The sequence below is a fragment of the Capra hircus genome, chromosome 8 (genome assembly GCF_001704415.2).
Source record: "Capra hircus breed San Clemente chromosome 8, ASM170441v1, whole genome shotgun sequence".
NCBI classification, from domain to species: domain Eukaryota; kingdom Metazoa; phylum Chordata; class Mammalia; order Artiodactyla; family Bovidae; genus Capra; species Capra hircus.
Window position 1 is genome coordinate 99,122,337 of NC_030815.1, and position 23,844 is coordinate 99,146,180.

General features: G+C 45.1%; 1 protein-coding gene and 1 pseudogene across 4 annotated transcripts in view; one reads left to right on the forward strand and one right to left on the reverse strand.

The window, feature by feature from the left end:
• Positions 1-23,844, forward strand: part of AKAP2 (A-kinase anchoring protein 2) — a 370,807-nt gene that overhangs the window by 15,246 nt on the left and 331,717 nt on the right. The window lies entirely within an intron of this gene.
• LOC108636581 lies at positions 17,788-18,979 on the reverse strand (annotated as a pseudogene).

Consider the following 23,844-nt stretch of genomic DNA (forward strand, 5'->3'; position numbering starts at 1 on the left):
TGGATGTTTTGGTTGAGAATGCTGTGATGGTTGATTGATTTCCCTTGTTTGTTTGTTTTTTCATTTATCAATTTTACTAGTGTGATTTCAGAATCATAGTGAGACGAGAAGGGAAATCAATTTTATAGAGTACCTTCAGAATGAAGAATGAATGTAAATTCCAATTATCTGTCTAGACCAAGGCATCAGTAGACAGCAATCTGTGGGTCAGATCTGGCCCACAGTCTCTCTTCATAAGGCCTGTGAGTAATATGTGGTTATTACATGTGTCAATGGAAATTTTTTTTTAAAAAAATTTCATGATGTGAAAATCATATGAAGTTTAGATTTCCGTATCCGCACATAACTTTTTATCAGAACATACTCATTACTATTCATTTGCACATGGTCTATGGCTGATTTCATACTACAGCAGCAGAAGTGAGTAGTTCCAACAGAGACCATATGGCCTGCAAAGCCTAAAATACTTTCTGACCCTTCATGGGAAAACTTGGGCTGACTCCTGCTCTAGACTCCATATCTTCTATGGTTGTGTTTGCCTTTAAGGTTCTAGGAATCTTTTTTTATTTTTTCCCAAACTTTAGATGTTTTTATTTTGTATTAGAGTATAGCTGATTAACAATGTTGTAGTAGTTTCAGCTGAACAGCAAAGGGACTCAGCCATACATATACATGTATCCATTCTCCCCCAAACTCCGCTCGCATCCAGGATGCCACATAACATTGAATAGAGTTCCATGTGCTATACAGTGGGTCCTTGCTGGTTATCCATTTTGAATATAGCAGTGTGTACATGGGAGAAGGCAATGGCACCCCCGCTCCAGTACTCTTGCCCAGAAAATCCCATGGGCAGAGGAGCCTGGTGGGCTGCAGTCCATGGGGTCGCTAAGAGTCGGACACAACTGATCAACTTCACTTTCACTTTTCACTTTCGTGCATTGGAGAAGGAAATGGCAACCCACTCCAGTGTTTCTGCCTGGAGAATCCCTGGGACGGGGGAGCCTGGTGGGCTGCCGTCTCTGGGGTGGCACAGAGTCGGACATGACTGAAGCGACTTAGCAGCAGCAGCAGTATGTACATGACCTTCCCAAACTCGCTAACTGTCCCTTCCCCCGGGAGCCATAAGTTCATTTTCTAAGTCTGTGAGTCTCTTTCTGTTTTGTAAGTTCATCTGTATCATTCCTTTTAGATTTCACATATACGGGATGTCATCCAATATTTCTCCTTCTCTGCCTGACTTACTTCACTCAACACAACGCTCTCTAGGTCCATCCATGTTGTTGCAATGGCATCATTTTATTCCTTTTGATGGCTGAGTAATATTCCATTGTATTTACATACCACATCTTCTTTAGCCATTCCTCTGTTAATGGACACGTAGGCTGCTTCCATGTCCTAGCCATTGTAAACAGTGATGCAATGAACACAGGGGTGCATGTATTCTTTCAGATCATCTTTCTCCAGATATATGTCTAGGGGTGGGATTGCAGGGTCATATGGTGGCTCTATTTTTAGCTTTTTAAGGAACCTCCATGCTTTTCTTCCTCGTGGCTGTACCAATCTACAGTCCTATCAACAGAGTAGGAGGATTCCCTTCTCTCCACACCCTCTCCAGCATTTGTTGTTTGTGGATTTTTTGATGATAGCCATTCTGACTGGTGTGAGGTGATATATCATCGTAATTTTGGTCTGCGTTTCTCTAATAACTAGCAATGTTGAACATCTATTCATGTGCCTCTTGGCCATCTACGTGTCCTTTTTGGAGAAATGTCTGTTTAGGTCTTCTGCCCATTTGTTGGTTGGGTTGTTTGTTTTGATGCTGATAAGTGTCATAAGATGTTTGTAAATTTTGGAGACTAATCCCTTATCTGTCATATCAGTTGGAAATATTTTCTCCCAATCTGTGGATTGTCTTTTTGTTTTATTTATTGTTTCCTTTGCTGTGCAAAAGCTTTTGAGTTTAAGTAGGTCCCATTTGTTTATTTCTGTTTTTATTTCCATTATTCTGGGAGATGGATTAAAAAAGATGTTGCTGTGATTTATGTCAGAGAGTTCTGCCTATGAAGGTTCTAGGAATCTTTTGGCTAAAGATGTGACTGTTGCCTGGTTGCTGACAGTTGAGAACAGTAAAGCTCCTAGACATATATCTGGAGAAAATTCTAATTTGAAAAGATACCCGCACCTCAGTGTTCACAGCAGCGCTATCTACAGTGGCCAAGACATGGGCTCCCCAGGTGGCGCTAGTGGTAAAGGACCCACATACCAGTGCAGGAGGCATAAGAGATGCAGATTCGATCCCCAGGTTGGGAAGACCCCCTGGAGGAGGGCATGGCAACCCACTCCAGTATTCTTGCCCGGAGAATTCCAAGGAAAGAGGAGCCTGGCGGGCTACAGTCCATACGTCTCAAAGAGATGGACACTACTGAAGCAACTTAGCCCAGTATAGCACAAAAAAGAATAAAATAATGCCATTTGTAACAATATGGATGGAACTAGAGATTATTTATTTAAGAAAATTGAAGTAAATCAGCAAGACAAATATCACTTATATATGGAATCTAAAAAATATGACACAAATGAACTTATTTACAAAGGCAAAATAGAATCACAGACATAGAAAACAAACACGGTTACCAAAGGAGAGAGCGGGGGTGAAGGGAAGGATAAATCAGGTTGAGATTAACATATAAACACTACCACATATAAAACAGGTAAACAATGAAGGCCTACTGTATAGTATAAGGAACTATACACAATATCTTATGACAACCTATAAGGAAAAAGAATATATACTGATGTTAAACATTGCATATGTATAGATATGTATGTATATATATAACTGAATCGCTATGCACCAAACTTGAAATTAACAGCATTGTAAATCAACTATATTTCAATAAAATTTTTTAAAAATAAAGAAGGCAGAGTGAAAGAGAAAGAAAAACAGTAAAGCATAGATACCCTTTTCACTCTCTTCTGGGCTACTATGATGAAAGGCTTATAGTTACTGAAATGGTCACATGTTGAGTTTTGCTTCTCTAGAGTTTCCTTGTTATATCCTTGCTCTCTAGCCAACTATGTGTTTTCTTTTGAAAACCAGAAAATCTGATCTCTTAGAGGTATCAGTTTGGCCTGTCTAAAAATAAATGATTACATTTAAAGCCATTTTTTTTTCCATTGACAGGGGTTAAGAGGGGAGAGGAAAAGCACTGGTGATTCTTCATGTTATTTTTATTTCTCCCTAAAAATTGCCAGGAGCTTCATGCTGTGCGCCCTGGGGGATTTTAAGGGTGCAGTGTCAGAATGGGAGTCAGAGAACATGCCCACCACATTCCCTGAGCCAGAGCAGGAAGCCAGTGGAAAGTGGCTTCTGACCCACTGCCCTGTCGTTCATTAGCCCTTGACTGAGAGTCAGTTACCTTATGGAAGCCATAGGGCAGGCGAGTGGCTTCATTTGCAAATGAAGTGACCAGTGGGGGTCAAAGCTGCCAATGGCCTATGGCAGCAGAGTCCACTTTGACCTCCCTGAACCATCAACTGTTTCCTTTCTGCCCCTCTTCCCTTTCTTGTCCAAAAGGGCCAGCTGCAATTTTGAGTCTTGTTTGCCTGGAAATTTCCAAAGGGACTTTGGTGACTTAGTAAATATTTTCAAATTGCCCAAGGTTTGGAGAGATAGCAGAGCCACAATTGTGAAATCAGATTTAGAAAGGGATTACTGCCATACTTGGACCGGCCGTGTGAGCACAGGGGGGATGAGGGGTGGAGCAGGCCGTGGTGTGGACACTTATGGGTCCTCCCTTGATCAGCAGATGGCTTTTGCCTTTCTGGCAGACATATGCCAGACCGTGAAATTCTCTTTCTGGATAACTTCTGAGCAGCTGCTGGGAGAACAGGAAGCTGAGCATGGGGTTAGTGTAAGGCTTCCTTGACTGCGGCGCTAGTGACAGCTTGGTCCAGATAATTCTTTACTGTGGGAACGGGGGCTGTCCTGTGCATTGTATGATGCTCAGCGGTATCCCTGCTCTCTAGCCAGTAAATTCCGGTAGCACCGCCCATGCCCCAGCATGGCAATCAAAAGTGTCCCCAGACATCGCTAAATGTTCCCTGGAGGACAAAATAAGCCCTTTGAGAACCACCAGTGTAGTATAATATAAGGGTTATCTGACCAAATGCAGTTCCATACTTTCAGCATTAGAGATTCATTGCTTTAAGTCTTCCCTTTCACCCCGCGGGATTCATTCCTTGAAGCCGTGGAGGCTTTTTTAATTTCCAGAATCACCCATGAAAATACAAGTTTCTCACAAAGGGTAAAGCCCTGAGCCTGAGAGGACAAGTGGTTTTCATTCCATGTCAACTCTGACTGTCTTGGGAAGATGGCTTATCTTTGATGTACTTCTGTCTAGGGGATAAGGACATCCTTGCCTACCCTCTGTTCATAAGGAGCCTTCTTACTCGGTGTCTCTGCAGAGATGTATCAGTCAGACCCTCGTCTGGGGTGGTAAATGCTCCCGGGGGCACCATTCACACATGCTCACTGTGGCTTCGTATTGGTTAGGGCAGTTTTCTAGCAGGTGCCAGAAAGATATCTTGAGGAAGAGGTATCTTTTCTAAATCCCGCAGAGCTGCCGTATGGACTGGCAGAGGTGCTATAATTGGCTTGATGGGAATAAGGAGCAGGAAGCACAAGGAGGAGGGAAAAGAGAGTAATTCCCATCTCTTTCCTTCCATTTGATTATAAGCTCCTGGAGGACAAGGACAGTGTCAGTGTCGTCATAGTACATTGCTGCCGTCACAGTACATTTCACATAGCGCCCAAGCCACTTTCAGTTCAGTCGCTCAGTCATGTCCAACTCTCTGAGACCCCGTGGACTGCAACACGCCAGGCCTCCCTGTCCATCACTAGCTCCTGGGGTGTACTCAAACTCATGTCCATTGAGTCAGTGATGCCATCCAACCATCTCATCCTCTGTCATCCCCTTCCTCTTGCCTTCAGTCTTTCCCAGCATCAAGGTCTTTTCAAATGAGACAGTTTTTCGAATCAGGTGGCCAAAGTATTGGAGTTTCAGCTTCGACATCAGTCCTTCCAATGACTATTCAGAACTGATTGGACCTCCTTGCTGTCCAAGGGACTCTCAAGAGTCTTCTCCAACAGCACAGTTCAAAAGCATCAGTTCTTCAACCCTCAGCTTTCTTTATAGTCCAACTCTCACATCCATACATGACTACTGGAAAAACCAGAGCTTTGACTAGAGGGACCTTTGTTGGCAAAGTAATGTCTCTGTTTTTTAATATGCTGTCTAGGTTGGTCATAACTTTTCTTCCAGGGAGCAAGTGTCTTTTTTAATTTCATGGCTGCAGTCATCATCTGCAGTGATTTTGGAGCCCCGAAAAATAAAGTCTGACACTGTTTCCACTGTTTCCACATCTATTTGCCATGAAGTGATGGGACCAGATGCCCTGATCTTAGTTTTCTGAATGTTGAGCTTTAAGCCAACTTTTTCACTCTCCTCTTTCTCTTTCATCAATAGGCTCTTTAGTTCCTCTTCACTTTCTGCCATAATGGTGGTGTCATCTGCATATATGAGGTTATTGATATTTTATTAACCTTAAATCAGGGTTCTTAAACTGTTTTCTGTCTCAGATTCCTTCCCAGGCTTGTGGACTCAGAATAATGCTTCAATGCACAAGATAAAATACATAGGATTAAAAAGATGACCAATTACATTGAAATACAGGCAGGTCATTATTAGAAAATTGTGATAGGTAACATATATGCTTCTATATTTGGAGAAGGGAATGGCAACCCACTCTAGTATGCTTCCTTGGAAAATTCCATGGACAGAGGAGCCTGGTGGTTTACAGTCCTTGGAGTCACACAGAGTCGAACATGACTGACCACACAGCACATGCTTCTGTATTATTGTATTAAATAAAAGCTGTGGCAATTCCAGTAGTCATGTATGGATGTGAGAGTTGGACTATAGAGAAAGCTGAGCACTGATGCTTTTGAACTGTGGTGTTGGAGAAGACTCTTGAGAGTCCCTTGAACAGCAAGGAGATCCAACTAGTCCTTCCTAAAGGAGATCAGTCCTGAATATTCATTGGAAGGACTGATGCTGAAGCTGAAACTCCTATACTTTGGCCACCTGATGCAAAGAACTAACTCATTGGAAAAGACCCTGATGCTGGGAAAGATTGAGGGCAAGAGGAGAAGGGGACGACAGAGGATGAGATGGCTGGATGGCATCACCGACTCAATGGACATGAGTTTGAGTAAACTTCAGGAGTTGGTGATGGACAGAGAGGCCTGGTGTGCTGCAGTCCATGGAGTCGCAAAGAGTCGGATATGATTGAGCGACCGAACTGAAGTGACAATTCCAATACATACTCTGATTTCTAATTATTGATGAACATAAGTGATATTCATCTCCTACAACTATAATGTAGTAAGACAATACCTGTGATTGCTACTTATGACAAAGTCATAGGTATTGATATTTCTGAGGCTTGTCCTTCTGTTTGTAACTGAAGGTGATGCAATATTTCAGCTACAGGTTAGTGATAATAGCCTTTAAATGGCTGTCGTGAGTTCTGGCTCATCCCTGGACTCCATGAATTTTTTTTTTAATAAGGTATGACTATTTATTTTTAGCTTTTTTTTCTTGGCGGTGCCACATGGCATGCATGATTTTATTAAATAGTTCCTAAATCAGAGATCGAACCCTTGGCCCCTGCAGTGGAAGTGTGGAGTCTTAACTGCTGGACAGTCAGAGAATTCCCCCTGAATTTTTTCTTAGCCAGGTGTCTGCTTTAAAGCTCCCTCTCTGCCCTGGAGTAGAAAAAAGGCAACCCACCCCAGTATTCTTACCTGGAAAATTTCCTGGACAGAGCGCTGCCGTCCATGGGTCACCAAGAGTTGGACACAACTGAGCTCAGATATGCACTGTTCCCTCACCTGATGCTGCCCCAGCCACCTGCTTGAGGCTCTTCCCTAGCGAGTTTCCCCAGGTTCCTTCTTCTGTACCACTTTCTGTTGAAGCTCTCCCAAGTGCGTTGTGTCTCTTGTCTCCTGTCTAAGTTCAAAAGGCAGGGAGGCATCCGGCCCCCACTTGGGGTTCCCAGGTTTAAGAGAGAGAAGCCGTCACATCCTAGACACCCAGTAAGTGCTCACTCGGATGAAATGGTCTCTTTACCAGCTTTCCCCTTTTATCTGGGGCCGTGACAGGCTGCGTGGGCTGTGTTGCCCTCACCAAAATCGCACAACTTGAAAGCTGAGAATTATGTTTTCTTCAGTGACCTTACTGAGCACTGTAGCCGGGTATGGCAGCCTGTCAGACAGCCCTGAGGGAATATTCCAAAGAGGTGAGGGACATCAGCAGATGAATGGATAAGAAAGCTGGGGTACATGTACATAATGGAGTATTATTCAGCCATTAAAAAGAATACACTTGAATCAGTTCTGATGAGATGGATGAAACTGGAGCCGATTATACAGAGTGAAGTAAGCCAGAAAGAAAAACACCAATACAGTATACTGACACATATATACGGAATTTAGAAAGATGGTAATGATGACCCTGTATGCGAGACAGCAAAAGAGACACAGATGTATAGAACGGACTTTTGGACTCTGAGGGAGAGGGAGAGCGTGGGATGATTTGGGAGAATGGCATTGAAACATGTATACTATCATGTAAGAAACGAAGTGCCAGTCTATGTTTGATACAGGATACAGGATGCTTGGGGCTGGTGCATGGGGATGATCCAGAGAGATGATATGGGGTGGGAGGTGGGAGGGGGATTCAGGATTGGGAGCTTGTGTACACCCGTGGTGGATTCATGTCAATGTATGGCAAAACCAATACAGTATTATAAAGTAAAATAAAGTAAAAATAAAAAAAAAATAAAACTTTACCAGGAAATTTAAAAACAAAAACAAAAACAAAGAGGTGAGGGAAGAGGCAGGATACATAGGAGCTTTTGCTGATGAAACAAGCATGTAGTTCAACCTCAAAAGATGGCTATTCACACACATACAAAACCCTCCAGATTTTAGTGCTTTTCTATGTATGAGAAGATGCAAGAGTTTGGCTCATTGAAATTTCTTTTGATATGCATCTTAACTATCTGGGGCCAGTATCCTTTTTATTCTCCTTGAATTCCCCTCAGGGTACACCTCTGGGGCGTCTGCAGTTGCTGATGGCTTAATGGTGGGCAGCAGCCTTGTTTACTGGAGTGGCAGGTGACAGTTTTTTGATCCACAGTATTTGAGTTCAGTCCCCTCTTGATGCCTTCCTTCCATATCGAGAGCAACTTTCAGTCTGGTTCATCTCATTCCTGGAGAGCTACCGATCTCCCCTTGAGAAAAGAGAGGGCTGGACACCCACTGTGACCTTGAAAGCAATAGTGAGCAGCATCCTTGACCAACAGTGACCCCACTGCATGCATGTACCCCAAGCAGCTGGGCACAGAGCATCACCACCCCCATGGCACACTTTGCTGTGGACCATCAAGGCAGGAGTCGTGCCTGTGAACCAGGAGCCTGGGTATTCAGGATGGCCACAAGGGAGTTTCAAAATACATGGATAAAAATGAGCCACTGCTAGTTGGTTTCCTCTGACAGTAAGGTCAGCAGATTCCAGAATGTCCTGGGTGGGGTTAGTGCCTGTGCTTTTCACCTAGTGAACCCATGGACATTCTTTGGACTACTGCGGCTTCTGAAGTTCTTTTTTCCCCTGGATTGTTACAAACAGCCCCTGTTAGTTCCTTAGGGCTGTCATAACCAAGTGCCACAGACTGGGTTGACTTAAATGACAGAAGTGTATGGTCTCCCAGTTCCAGAGGCTGGAATGTGAGATCCAGAATCAGCAAGCTAGGTTTCATCTGAAGGCTGTGAGGGTGGGGTCAGCTCCAGGCTTTTCTCCTTGTCTTGCCCCTGTCTCTGCCTTATCCCTTCACAAGCTCTTCTACATGTGTCCATGTCCAGATTTCCCCTTTTCATAAGGATACCAATCATGCTGGATTAAGCCCCACCATAATGACATAATTTTCATGACCTCTGGGCATGTGTGTGTGTTCTAAGTCACTTTGGTCATGTCTCTTTGTGACCCTAAGGATTATAGCCCGCCAGGCTCCACTGTCCATGGAATTCTCTATTCAAGAATCCTGGAGTGGGTTACCATGCCCAACCCAGAGATCAAACCCATGTCTCTTATGTCTCCTGCCTTGGCAGGTGGGTTCTTTACCACTAGCGCCACCTGAGAAGCCCAACACCTCTGTATAGACCCTATTTATAAGGTCATATTCTGACTATGCCTTTGACTGTGTGGACCACAACAAACTCTGGAAAATTCTTAATGAGATGGGAATACCAGACCACCTGACCTGCCTCTTGAGAAATCTGTATGCAGGTCAGGAAGCAGCAGTAAGAACTGGACATGGAACAGACTGGTTCCAAATAGGAAAAGGAGTACGTCAAGGCTGTATGTTGTCACCCTGCTTATTTAACTTATATGCAGAGTACATCATGAGAAATGCTGGGCTGGATGAAGCACAAGCTGGAATCAAGATTGCCGGGAGAAATATCAATAACCTCAGATATGCAGATGACACCACCCTTATGGCAGAAAGCAAAGAACTAAAGAGCCTCTTGATGAAAGTGAAAGAGGAGAGTGAGAAAGTTGGCTTAAAGCTCAACATTGAGAAAACTAAGATCATGGCATCTGGCCCCATCACTTGATGGCAAATAGATGGAGAAACAGTAGAAACAGCGATAGACTAATTTGGGGGGGCTCCAAAATCACTGCAGATGGTGACTGCAGCCATGAAATTAAAAGACACTTGCTCCTTGAAAGAAAAGTTGTGACTAATCTAGACAGCATATTAAAAAGCAGAGACATTACTTTGCCAACAAAGGTCCATCTAGTCAAGGCTGTGGTTTTTCCAGTAGTCATGTATGGATGTGAGAGTTGGACTATAAAGAAAGCTGAGCACAGAACAATTGATGCTTCTGAACTGTGGTGTTGGAGAAGACTCTTGAGAGCCCCTTGGACTCCAAGGAGATCCAACCAGTGCATCCTAAAGGAGATCAGTCCTAAATATTCATTGGAAGGACTGATGTTGAAGCTGAAACTCCAATACTTTGGCCACCTGATGCGAAGAACTGACTCATTTGAAAAGAACTAATGCTGGGAAAGATTGAAGGCAGGAGGAGAAGGGGACGACAGAGGATGAGATGGCTGAGTGGCATCACTGACTCAATGGACATGGGTTTGAGTAAACTCCAGGAGTTGGTGATGGACAGGGAGGCCTGGCGTGCTGCAGTTCATGGGGTCGCAAAGACTTGGACACGACTGAGCGACTGAACTGAACTGAGGGCTGAGCTCTTCACTGTATCTGTGGTTCAGTTCAGTCCAGTTCAGTCGCTCAGTTGTGTCCAACTCTTTGCAACCCCATGAATCGCAGCACACCAGGCCTCCCTGTCTGTCACCAACTCCCAGAGTTCACTCAGACTCATGTCCATCGAGTCAGTGATGCCATCCAGCCATCTCATCCTCTGTTGTCCCCTTCCCCTCCTGCCCCCTTCCCCTCCTGCCCCCAATCCCTCCCAGCATCAGAGTCTTTTCCAATGAGTCACCTCTTCGCATGAGTGGAGGGACATAATTCAACCCACACCAGGGTCTCTGCTTGCTGTCAGGTGGCAATTGCATCTCACAGTGATGGCCATTCATATCCTAGTCTGCTTCTGGCTGTGGCAGTAGAAACCATGTCCCAAGGGAAGTGGCTCAGGGACTCAAGCATAGTGGGATGCCATTCAGCATGAATGACTCAAGCCTCTGCGTTCTGTCACACTCCTGACTTCCTCTTAGCACCCAGGACCCTCAGGGTCCCCTAACCCTCTGTCTCCAGTAGAAGCCATTTATCTTCGAAGCCTCTAGTCAAGGCCAAGAACAGCATTTCACACTAAGATGTGATGAAAGTGAAGTCTCTCAGTCATGACTGACTCTTTGCCACCCCATGGACTGTAGCCTACCAGCCTCCTGCATCCATGGGATTTTCCAGGCAAGAGTACTAGAGTGGGGTCCCATTTCCTTCTTCAGGGGATCTTCCCGACCCAAGGATCAAACCTGAGTCTCCTGCATTGCAGGCAGACGCTTTACCATCTGAGCCACCAGGGAAGATGTGATGAAGAAAGGGTAACTATCCCCTCTGCAAAAGCCAGTTAAAAACAGAGGGTAGAGCTTTAGACCACATCCCAGAACTCAGAATATCAGCTCAGTAACCATCAGGGCTGTTTTGTTCAAGGCCCTGGATTGTCCTCTTCCTCATCACCAAGAATGACGAAAACATTCCTGGTGGATTCATAGCTCTTTTAGCTTTTGCAGAATTCTCTCACTTTCTTGCTCTTCTTGTGCATCAAAGAACAGGGCAGGTGTCATTTTCTGCCTTTCACTTCAGAGAAGACATCAACATGGCTATGTAACTTGTCCAAGCTCATGCAGGGCTGTGTCCTGCACATCCCTCTGCCTCCAGCACACCTGCCCCGTGACCCTCCACCTCTCCTCTGGGTCCCCACAGTGTGGTCTATGTGGCCTGTGTCTCATAGGTTCGCTCATTCCCTTGCTCTGTCCCAGGGCTCCATCCGGACCCTCCTGTCCTCCCTAAAAAGCCAAAAAGTAGCCTAGGCCTGGTGAGGGTGGCCAAGATGAGAACGATCTTTGTTCCAAGTTCTAGGCCAAACGGGCAGCATGGACAAAGGCTCAAGGCTCGTGATGGAGCAGAGCAGCAGCAGGAAATGACGAGGAGGTGGATGTGGCTGGAGCGTGCCAGGAAGTGAGGCCATAAGGGCAGTGGGTGCTGGGTCACAGAAGGCCAGGCGTGCCAGGTTCAGGGGTCAGGACTTGGTCCTGTGGTTGGTGGAGCCAGAAGACCCAGAGTTTATCAGAGATTGCTCTGGTGGCAGAGTGGAGGCAAGGGTGCTTGCCTGCTTGCCCAGTGTCCCATTGCTGTTGGAGCTGGTAAATTGCTGAAGGTGCTGAGGCGGCCTCTCTGTTTTGTGCAGGGGTCACCTTTAGTTCTTATTATCACTCGAGTCATTCTCCGTAGACGGAAACCCAGAAGAAGCATATGAACTAACTTCAGCTGAAAGCCTGATTGTCGATGGAGGCCAATTTAGAGTTGGAATGTGGAGGCTATTTCTGGACACTGTGACATCCTGTCCAACTTTCAGAGGATCCTGGGAATAAAGGGGTGACTCAGTCTGTGAGCTTATTTTTAGGAAAAGCTGAGAATTCAGTCTAGAGCCACTCATAGTCCTCTGTGCCTGCCACTGCAGAGGTGCTATTGGTGGAGAGGATGCTGAGCAGAAATGCTGTATTTACCATCAACTATTTCCCAGTGCCTCCTACACACCAGTATGTAGTTTATTGATTTGAAAACAAGATGGGAATCAACGTAAACAAACCTTTGAGTCAGAGGAACCTATTTTAGGGCATTTACTTTTGAGAACTGACTTTGGAGCTAAAGAATTAATATCATAAGTGCTTTTGTTTATTGGGCATTTAATATGTATTAATACAACATATTTTGCTTTGCAAACATTTAATGGGAACTTTGATACTCTGTTAAAGGTATAGTGCTGTTATCATTATTTTAGTAGGCATGGAAATGTTAACTCGAGGTTAAATATTATTCTAGGCAAAGGTGGCTGAGTTTGAATTTGACCCTAGATCTGGCTCCAAAGCCCATGCAAAGTATCACTCCAGGTCTGGCAAATAACTGCCTCTCTTTGGTCTTGTGGGTTTGATCCCAGGGTCAGGAAGATCTCCTGGAGAAAGGAATGGCTACCCACTCCAGTATTCTTGCCTGGACAGAGGAGCATGGTGGGCTTCAATCCATGGGGCTGCACGGACACAACTGAGTGACTGACTAACTTGGTCCTGTGTATCACTAATTAATTGATCATGGGATTATGGCCAGTTCAGCTCAGATTTGGCCTCAGAATCCTTCTCAACACAGTGCTCTCAGTAGAGTTACTGTGGCCAACCTAGCAGCTTAGTACTTGAGATAAAGCCCATCTGTCATCTTAATTTTATCTTTGCTTTAGTTCAAAATGGAGACTTTAAGTCTGGAGAATCAGTTATTGTTGATTTCTACAGCTCTATTTATAGCCTTTAATTTTCTAAACACTTGGAAGCAGTAGAGCATTCACTACAGTTTCCTTTTACAGTCAGTGGAGACTCTGTATTCTTTAATAGGGGTTTCTGACTGCCTTGGAGGGAAGAATGACATTTGAGGACCCCAAGCCTTGATTAGACAATTGGCTTATGTGTGGGTGTCTGCAGTGGTGACTGGGAGATGGAGAATGAGCCTTAAGAACTTAGGCCATTTATAGAAGCAAACCTTTTAAATAGCCCAGTGTGATTAATTACAGTAGGGTGGTGAGGTGGGATGGCCGGATGTGGTAGGCAGCCTAAGACAGCAAGATGATGGGACCAAATCTGGGGGAACTTGCTGCTCTTTAGTTGTTCTGAGAAATGTCACCTCAACTGGCAAACCTGTTGTCCTCAGAGTTTAGCAGTCATGGGAGCTTGAGGTCCCGATGGAGAGAAAAACTGAAAGGCAAGTGGAAGTTGCTCAGTCGTGTCTGACTCTCTGCGACCCCATGGACTGTGGAGCCCGCCAGGCTCCTCTGTCTATGGAATTCTCCAGGCAAGAATCCTGGAGTGCGTTGCCATTCCCTTCTCCAGAGGAAGTCCTTAAAAGCAAGCTCAAATGAGAGAAAGGGGAAGAGGATTCCCAGGATGATGGCATAGGGAGAACCTAGTACCCAGCCATAGAATGAGATAGCAATCCATCCAGAAGGAATTTCTTTTTTTTTTTTTTTTGAAGATTGGAGTATAATTCCTTTGCAATGTTGTGTTAGTTTCTGCTTGCAACAACGTGAATCAGCTGTAAGCCTACATATGTCCCTCCCTCTTGAGCCTCCCTCTTCAGCCCCAATCCCACTCCAGGCCTCCCCCCCCCCAACTCCTCTAGGTCATCACTGAACACCGAGTTGAGCTCCCTGTGTTACGCAGCAGCTCAGAACAAAGTTCTTGGTCAAGATCAAAAAACTGGAATATAGAGAAAGAGGAATAGAGATGCATTGCTCAGAAACACAGAGGCTGCCATGATTTCTTCAAGATTCCAGATAATTGAACTGCAGTGGAGTTGAACAGTTAAAATGGATGAAAGGTAGCACATAGGGATCATCAACGCAGGGTACATTCAATAAAATTAGAACCTTTTTGCTTTACTTTTTCAAAAAAGAAAAGACAAATGCAGCTTAGGTTAGCAGCCTCTAGAGCTGCACAATTGCACTCATCTCACATGCTAGTAAAGTAATGCTTAAAATTCTCCAAGCCAGGCTTCAGCAATACGTGAACCATGAACTTCCAGATGTTCAAGCTGGTTTTAGAAAAGGCAGAGGAACCAGAGATCAAATTGCCAACATCCACTGGATCATGGAAAAAGCAAGAGAGTTCCAGAAAAACATCTATTTCTGCTTTATTGACTATGCCAAAGCCTTTGACTGTGTGGATCACAATAAACTGTGGACAATTCTGAAAGAGATGGGAATACCAGGCCACCTGACCTGCCTCTTCAGAAACCTATATGCAGGTCAGGAAGCAACAGAACTGGACATGGAACAACAGACTGGTTCCAAATAGGAAAAGGAGTACGTCAAGGCTGTATATTGTTACCCTGCTTATTTAACTTCTTTGCAGAGTACATCATGAGAAATGCTGGGCTGGAAGAAGCACAAGCTGGAATCAAGATTGCCAGGAGAAATATCAATAACCTCAGAAATGCAGATGACACCACCCTTATGGCAGAAAGTGAAGAGGAACTAAAAAGCCTCTTAATGAAAGTGAAAGAGGAGAGTGAAAAAGTTGGCTTAAAGCTCAACATTCAGGAAACGAAGATCATGGCATCTGGTCCCATCACTTCATGGGAAATAGATGGGGAAACAGTGTCAGAATTTTTTTGGTGAGGGGGCTCCAAAATCATGGCAGATGGTGACCACAGCCATGAAATTAAAAGACGCTTACTCCTTGGAAGGAAAGTTATGACCAACCTAGATAGCATATTGAAAAGCAGAGACATTACTTTGCCAACAAAGGTCTATCTAGTCAAGGCTATGGTTTTTCCAGTAGTCATGTATGGATGTGAGAGTTGGACTGTGAAGAAAGCTGAGCACTGAAGAATTGATGTGTTTGAACTGTGGTGTTGGAGAAGACTCTTGAGAGTCCCATGGACTGCAAGGAGATCCAACCAGTCCATTCTGAAAGAGATCAGTCCTGGGTGTTCTTTGGAAGGAATGATGCTAAAGCTGAAGCTCCAGTACTTTGGCCACCTCATGCGAAGAGTTGACTCATTGGAAAAGACTCTGATGCTGGGAGGGATTGGGGGCAGGAGGAAAAGGGGACGACAGAGGATGAGATGGCTGGATGGCATCACTGACTCGATGGACGTGAGTTTGAGTAAACCCCGGGAGTTGGTGATGGACAGGGAGGCCTGGCGTGCTGCGATTCATGGGGTTGCAAAGAGTTGGGCATGACTGAGTGCCTGAACTGAACTGAAATGAACTGAGAGCCTGTCATCAGTCAGTGTGCAGGATTTGAGGCATAGGCCTGGGCTTTAGGGCCGGGACTCCAGGCCCCAGGAATGGAATAGCTAAGGGTGTGATGAGATACATCTGAAATCTGGTTGTCAAAACTGAGGTGAGAGGTCAGGCAGAGGTGGACTCAAAATGCTGCTGCCCAGACTCATTGGTCCTGGCAGACAGTGCTCTCTCCCTGCTGATTTCATCCTGTTGAGCCTTATTTTCTGGGTGTGTATATTATGCAAACTTAGGGGATCCTTCAGATTATTTGGCTAGCCAGAAAGAGGGTTACCTTGGAGACAAATTTATTATTTCATCTCCTGAAATGCTGGTGAGTTGCCAAGCAGAGATCAGAGACCTGGAAGCTTTCACCAAGCTTTATGAGTAGACACAGCCCATTCAGTCCTCATCAGCTCAACAGCCTGATGCAGGCGTGTGTATCAGCTGCATGGGAAGGATGCAGAAGGGACAAAAGCAATTTAGTATCAACAGGAGGAGGAGGCGTGCAGGCTTTAATCCCCCACCCCTCACTGTGCTGCTCCCTCCCGTAGCAGACACAGTGCAGAGAGGAGATGGAGACAGCGGCTTGGAAATAGTGTCTGCATTTGATTGGTATGTGCACCTTGAGAATTAAAAAGTAGATGAGATTAATGCATGTCTAAATGAAGACACTGGCCATATACACACTCCTTAGAGCTTGGGAGCCCTATGGCTGTGTCCCAGACCAGACACACAGAGTCCAAGGAAAACCAAAGAGTGTCATGTAATATAACTGTCTGGCCACCCTTGAAGCCCCACTTTTTTTCTAGGTGGCTTCAGAAAAGGACAACTCCCAGCCCAGTTCCGACAGCTGAATTAGATGGCTGAGTTGTGGCATTGCTGCTGCCAAAACTGCTTGGATGGTTCCCCCAGGGGGCTTAAGGATGTGGTCAAGTTTCCTGGTTTACCCTGAGTTAAGCAGAAATCTTCACCTGCCAGGTGGCATTATGTCCACGTCACCTCATCATTGGAGAAAATGCATTACAACCTCCTGCAGTTTCTTTCATGAAATGGAGCATGGCATCAAGGAAATAAGATAGTCAGCACGACATCACAGCAGGTCAGAAATAGTATCATCTACATACTTTGATTATATTTTAAAATTCAGTTTACACACAATAGGAACTCAGTTAATTAACTCCAAGCTGTAATCTCAGTCGGATTTGAATGGATCTGCATTTCAATAGCTTATTCCTCCAAAATAATATTAAGAAGCCCCATAGCAGCCTGTCATTCTAGGGCTAAAATCATAAAACTTGGTTGTTTTCTCCTCGTTTTCAACAACCATTATTATTTATGCAATACTGATGAAATCAAGCAGATAGTATGACTTTTTTGTAGTTGAGGTTAATTTGTCAATTTCCTGCCAGGCTTCCAATACCTCCAGCACACATTTTCCTGGTTAGTTGACAAATCTAATGATGGTAGTCCCGAGAGGACTGGCAAAGTTTACTTCTGTGGATCTTTTCCCAAATCATAACTGGTTCATCTTTTTTCCTTTGAGTTTTCCAGGACAAAGGAATTCTTATATTTAGTAACATCTTTTCATTCTAAACAAAATGTGAAGTGTGCAAAAAAGTGAAAAGAATGAAATCATTTAAAAGTGCCTGGCCTGGGGCCTGACACTAAATAAATATTTTAACATTGTAAAAGGAAAAACAATGCCCTTGATTTCAACACCAAAGAAATTTGGGGGATTTTCTTGGCATCAATTTTATGTAGGTGTAATTAGATTCCATATGCATTTTACTTTGAGTTTTTCTCACTTCACGTTTACATGAATGTTTTCTCATGCTGTTATGAGATTTTCATAAATAGAATTTTAGTTGGTTACATGATCATTAGTAAGGAGTACATGTGGTTGTATCAGAAAACCTTAGAAACAATAGCTTAAGTTTTTTTAGCTTCAAAGAAAAAATTGAAACAACTGAGGATGCTCTTGAGGTAGGGAGACTGCTCATTGAAGGCAGAAGGAGCTTTTCTTTTCTTTTTGGAGCTTTTCTTTTTTTGCACTATGTAATTATTTTTCTTTTTTTTTCTTTTTTTTTTTTTTTTAGAATCATACATTGCATTTATTTATTTATTTATTTATTTTTTAATGTCCAGAGTTTATAATCTGAGGACCAGAACTGTCTCCCATACTCAAGTTTATAAATTCTCAAATGGCTTATGAGGCCAGTACAGGTACTTCCTCCTGTCTAATTTGGTTTCTGGGAAGACTTCACTGAAGTCCTCAGTGGTCACATGATCAGTTAGAATTATGTTCCTCATCTTCTCCAGCTCTTTCTCATATTCCTGAATCCTGGTCTTTGAGAGAGACAAAAACTCAGCACAACTTTTCATATCTTCTTTTTCTTCAGGATCCACCTTGGCAGTATGATTTATTCTCTAGCACAGGAACTTTCAAGGCATTAAACTTCTTCTCAGAGTCATCCACCAAGCCAGACTTTGCCACGCTGGCCATGTGGGAAACCCAGTTGATGGCAGGTGGCTTCCCAGGCAGAGTAACCAACCTAGAGTTGAGGGACTCGTTCCAGGATTTCAGGGAGTTAGCAAAGGCCTTCTGGTTTCAGGGGATGGTCTCCCCAGAAGCTACCCAGTCCATGGCTTTTAGAGCAAGTTTCCATCCAGGCATCTTGAGATCCTTCACCGACTCCGGCGGCCCACCATCCACAGCAGCCCAGGAGGAGATCTGATGCTCTGCTATCCTTAGGGAAGGCTGCCATGTACCAGGCGTGAGCCTTCCCAGAGAGAGAAGGAAGTTATGGCCTGGGGAGACTGAGTCACATGATCACCCTCACTCAAAAAAGTCTGGGAAGGCAAGTTGATACCTTTCTAGCCTCACTGGTGAAGATATGCAGGTGTCTTAGGATGAAGTGGTCAGAATTCCAATTACATGTCAAAGGGCCGTGGATTTCTTTTTTCCGAATTCCAGTTTGATTGCTGCCTGGCAAGTGGCAGGATTTCAAGGGCTGTGCTCCATTTGTGACCTCCTGATTTGGTGATGGAAACAGATGTACAACCAGGCAATCGTGAAAGTTGCATCAAGACGAGTGGATATCAGTTTCAGGGAGGCAGCTGTCAACACAAGATAAAGAAAAATTCCTCGGCGTTTAGAGCTGGCCCTGTTTGAAATTAACTCCTTCATGGGATAATGAGCAACCTGCCCCAGGATGCAGAGACTGAACAGATAACTTGGCATGTAGGTAGAAGAAGCACGGATCAGGTGAAGTGGACCAGGTGACCTCTCCCATCGATATACATCTCCAGGCAAGAATACTGGAGTGGGTTGCCATTTCTTTCTCCAATATACATCTCCATGTTTTAAAAATTAGGGTATATTTGCTAAAGTACTTCCCCAAGCACTTAGGGTATTGGCTGTGTGGTAGAGCCTTGTTCCCACGTTGCTCATTAGTTACCTGAAATGTAGCTGGTAGAGTGATTACCAGACACAGGGGATTCACCTTCCAGGCTCCAGGCTCCAGTGCCGTAGGAAAGCCCTGTCTTGGGCTTCCAAGCCATTGCCTGGCTTATAAAGCAGCCTCATCCAAAGTTACACATGTCTTTTTCCTCCCTGCCTGTTAACACGACACTATTATTTTTCCAGAGGCCGTGGATTTCCCCTTTTGTGCTAACAAAATATGCATGTTCCTCATGGGAAGGATGGTGCGGACGCTGACATAACTCAGTTGTAAAACAAGGAGAAATGTGAAAACCATTGACCCTTCGATTTATTTGCAAAATGGACTTGCTAAAATGGAAAGTTTCATTCATTAAACTCATTTTCTGTGAACTGAAAGCTATAAAGTAAGTGTGATCGATAAACTAGTGAGTCTAAGCTTATGTAACTCAGGCAGCATGGGTTTTCTTTCATATAACAGAATCCTTCGCTTTATTTTACTTTTGGCTGCGCTGGGCCTTGGTTGCTGCACGTGGGCTTTCTCTAGGTGGAGCAAGCGGGGTACTCTTTGTTGTGGTGCATGAGCTTCTCGTTGCAGTGGCTTCTCGTGTTGCAGAGCATGGGCTCCAGGTCCGTGGGCTTCAGCGGTTGCGGTGCACAGGCTTAGTTGCTCCCGGGCATGTGGGATCTTCCCAGACCAGGGATCGAACCCATGTCCCCTGCATTGGCAGGTAGATTCTTAACCACTGGATCACCAGGGAAGTCCAGGATGGCTTTCACTTTAGGTGAAATGAGGATCCACTGGAGGATTTATTTGAGCATCATCTGACCTATTTTTTTTATTTTTTTAAGGATCACTTTAGCTGTGGTGCTGAGACTAGACATAGAGATCAGATTCATTACCAAAGGGGAAGGGAGTTGGGAGGTGGACAAAATGAGTAAGTGGGTGATCGACGGGTACTTTCAAGAAGTTTTGCCTTAAAGGGCAAGAGAGGAACGGAGAGGTAGACGAAGAGGAATTTGGGCTCAAGGGAGACTGCTTTTAGACATGTTAGAACATGATTGAGGGCTGTTGAGAATGATCTGGAGACTGGGGAAAGTTGCTGAGGCAGGAAAAGAGAGAGACAATTGCTGGAAGGACATCGTGAGTTGGGGAGTGAGGATGTCATCAAGGGCACAAATGGAGGAGAGTCTTCCGAGAGTAATGGCAGAGCCTGTGGGGCCAGCTAGGAGGCTGGAGCCTGTGGTGGAGGGTGTGGAGGAGGCTTTCTGGCTGCTAAATGGGAAGCAAGGTCAGCCACCGGCAGTGAGGAAGGGGGAAGAGGCATTGGAAGTTTGAGGAGACAGAAGGTGTAATATCCTCTGAGACAGTTCAAGAGTAATTAAACTAGGGAAACACAGATTTCTGGATACCTCTGAGGCCTCCCTACAATTTAAATTCATGAATCAAAAAACAAAACCAGACAACATGGTCCTATGTTTTCCTCCAGCATTTTCAGCTGAATATGTGCAGATACAGACAAGAAAAGTGTTGGATTTCATCTGAGTCGGGTTTTTGAAAGACTATGGTCATAGTTATTGATGGTGGAATCTAAAAGCTTCCCAAAGAGTGAAGTGAGGGCATGAGGTGGGGTAAGGGCAGTGAAAGGGTGATCGGATCAAAACAACATAAAAGGAATATTGTATTTTATGAATTGGGTTGTCTTTTATAAATTAAATCATATTTCCAATGCATGATGGAAAGTTAGCTACATTTAAAAACTAGGTAGTGAGTTTGCATATGTGAAACATCCTATATGATTAGGAATAATTATTTGCTGGTATTTCTGTTTACATTGAGTTTTCTGGTGTGTGTGTGTTATTATTATTTTTTTAATCAGGGTATAGTTGCTTTACAAAGATGCTCAGCATCACTAGTTACTAGAGAAATGCAGATCAGAACTACAATGAGATATCACCTCACACCAGTCAGAATGACCATCATCAAAAAATCTGCAAACAAACAGTAAATGCTAGAGAGGGTATGGAGAAAAGGGAACCCTCCTGAACTGACACAGCCACTGTGGAGTATATTGTGTTTTCTTAAAGCAAGTCACAGTGTATCTGGAAGAAGCTAGATATAAGGCATTCTGAATATAAGGCAGTTGGCCAACTGGGAGGGCTCTGAGCAGAAGCCGTGTGTGACATGGGTCACTGGCCCAGCCCCCAGGCCCGGATGGGAACATGCAGCCAAGGAGTGGCTGTCTTGGTCACGTAACAGAAGTAGGGATCAGTGATGCGTCTGGTCAGGGGTGCAGAGACTGCTCACAGGGAGAAGGCAAGGCAGCTGACTATTTGGAGCCAGGATCTGAGGAACTGCTGAGAGTTGAGGACAGCAGGCAATGGGAACGCCCATCTGGAAAGGGAGCAGGGTGGTAGGCAGTATAATAGAACCGCAAAGGAGGGGCAGCATGGAATTCCATCCATTCCTCCTGAGTTACCAAGCCTGGATTTGGAGGTGAGGCTTGTTGGTGGAATCACCGAGACTGCAGAGGTCCCTCAGAAGGAAGGAAGGAACCTGGGGGCATGGGGGGGTGTTTCTTACCTTTGAACATCCTTCCCACTGTGGTCTTCACTGGCCGAGACACTGGGTAGGATTGAGCCTGAGGATGGGGGCACTGACGGTCTAGCTGTAGAACCTGGGAAAAGCAGGGGTGGAGGAAGCGAGGAGGGGTTGACGAGGAACAGCTGTTCTCTTCCCTCAGAGCAGATGGGAGGTTTCTGTACCAGCACACCATTTATAATCATCCATGGCAAAATGTGCGTTTATTTCATCTGTGACCCCACTGTCCATATTTAACAGAAGTCAGGGCAGGGTAAGGGGCTTCCCAGGTGTTGCTAGTGATAAAGAACCCGTGTGCCAATGCAGGAGATGAGGGTTCGATCTCTGGGTTGGGAAGACACCCTGGAGGAGGGCATGGCAATCCACTCCAGTGTTCTTGCCTGGAGAATCCCATGGACAGAGGAGCCTGGTGGTCCTACTGCTAGGACCTCAAAGAGTCAGACATGACTAAAGCGACTTAGCATGCATGATAAGACAGGGTAAAGGGAAACCACAGGTCATTTTCTTGGCCTCACTGAGCTTATTCTTGCCTAGGGCTGGTATGTATGTGTAAGGTCATGAAATGGGGCGACTCTCCCTGGCATGAGTCTTGATTCTAACGCAGCTGTGTCATGGTCTTGTCATGAGATCCTTCCATGTTTGAGTCTTCTCATCCTTGATAAGGAGTTAGCATTACCTGGTCTCTCAGTAGCAGCAGATAAGAGGTACGGAAGTGCTTTGAAAAGCATGATGTAGATGCAGCTGGAAGGCTTCTGCAGTAGGTGGGGATACAGAAGCCCTAACCTTGCAGAATGAAGTGAGGTCAGCACAGATTAAGCAGACCAAACCAAATCTTTGATGGTTGAGTGATTTCTAAAAATGATTGCAGGTTGGCACAATTTAACAGGACTGCCCAGAGCAGCTGAAAACATTGTCCAGGACAGATCAGATAAAGCCAAGTTAGAAATTGGTTGTTGCTGTAAATCAAGCGGTAGGCTATCACTGACCTAGATTTTTCCCAGAAGTTTTGCCGCAGGAAGTGAAAGAAAAACCACCCAGTGGCTGCCAGGGCTTGATCTGTCAGGAGCTACACGAGGTCTACATGGCATTAAAAGGTTGCCCATCTCTCAGCTTGCCCTAATGGGTTGGGGCTCATTGAATTCAAAGCCAGTGAGATGTGTAAATCAAATCTATAGAATAAAATGGCCAGATTTCAGCCCCAGTTGCCAGCGAGCTATAACAGCCTCTGGTTGCATCATCCTTCCCTTAGCTACTAAATGTTCAGCTTGTTGCTGAAACTGCTGCTTTTTAATGCCTCTCGCTGTAAGGTCAATATTTTCCCCATTTTCTGCCTCCCTTTAAGGAAGTAGGGATGAGAAATGGCATAAAGAGGAAGCTTGTTGTGGGCCCTGACCTGGGAGACCCAGAGAGCTAGTCCTGGACCCAAGAACTGGCTGGCTGTTCTCTCTCTCCACCAGAGGGTATGGGGCCAATCTGAGGGACCCAGGGATGTGGGAGCTATTCCAGAGCATTCTGGGAAGACCCAAGAGCCAAACTCTTCTCATCTTATGTCAGATCTGTACTGCGTTGTGCTTAGTCGCTCAGTCGTGCCTGACTCTTTGTGACCCTTTGGACTGTAGCCCACCAGGCTCCTCTGTCCATGGGGATTCTCCAGGCAAGAATACTGGAGTGGGTTGCCACGTCCTCCTCCAGGGGATCTTCCCAATCCAGGGATCGAACCCAGGTCTCCTGCATTGCAGGCAGATTCTTCACCATCTGTGCCACCAGGGAAGCCCTATGTCAGGCCTGCAAAGCGTGTAATATACCACGCCTTGCACCCCAGCTGATCAAAGTCAGGCACGGTCACCACAGGATGGTGTCTGATAGTCCCCGGGATCCTCCTCACTGCTGTTGTGTCAGCCTTCCTCTCTCCCACATTCTGAACCCCTGGCCCTGAAGCTGGCTTTGACTCCACCTTTGCCCTTTGGGTTTGTGTCACTACGATGACGGGACCAATCAACCCTCCCTGACTCTTACGTGTGATGTCAGAGGAGTTTGGAGTGGCTTTGGTGACATCGGAAGGCACCCAGTTGCACGTTAGAACGTGGTGGGTGAGCATAGTTCACATGAAGCTAGAGATACAGCGCACACTTGTACCATCACCTTGGCTCCATTGCA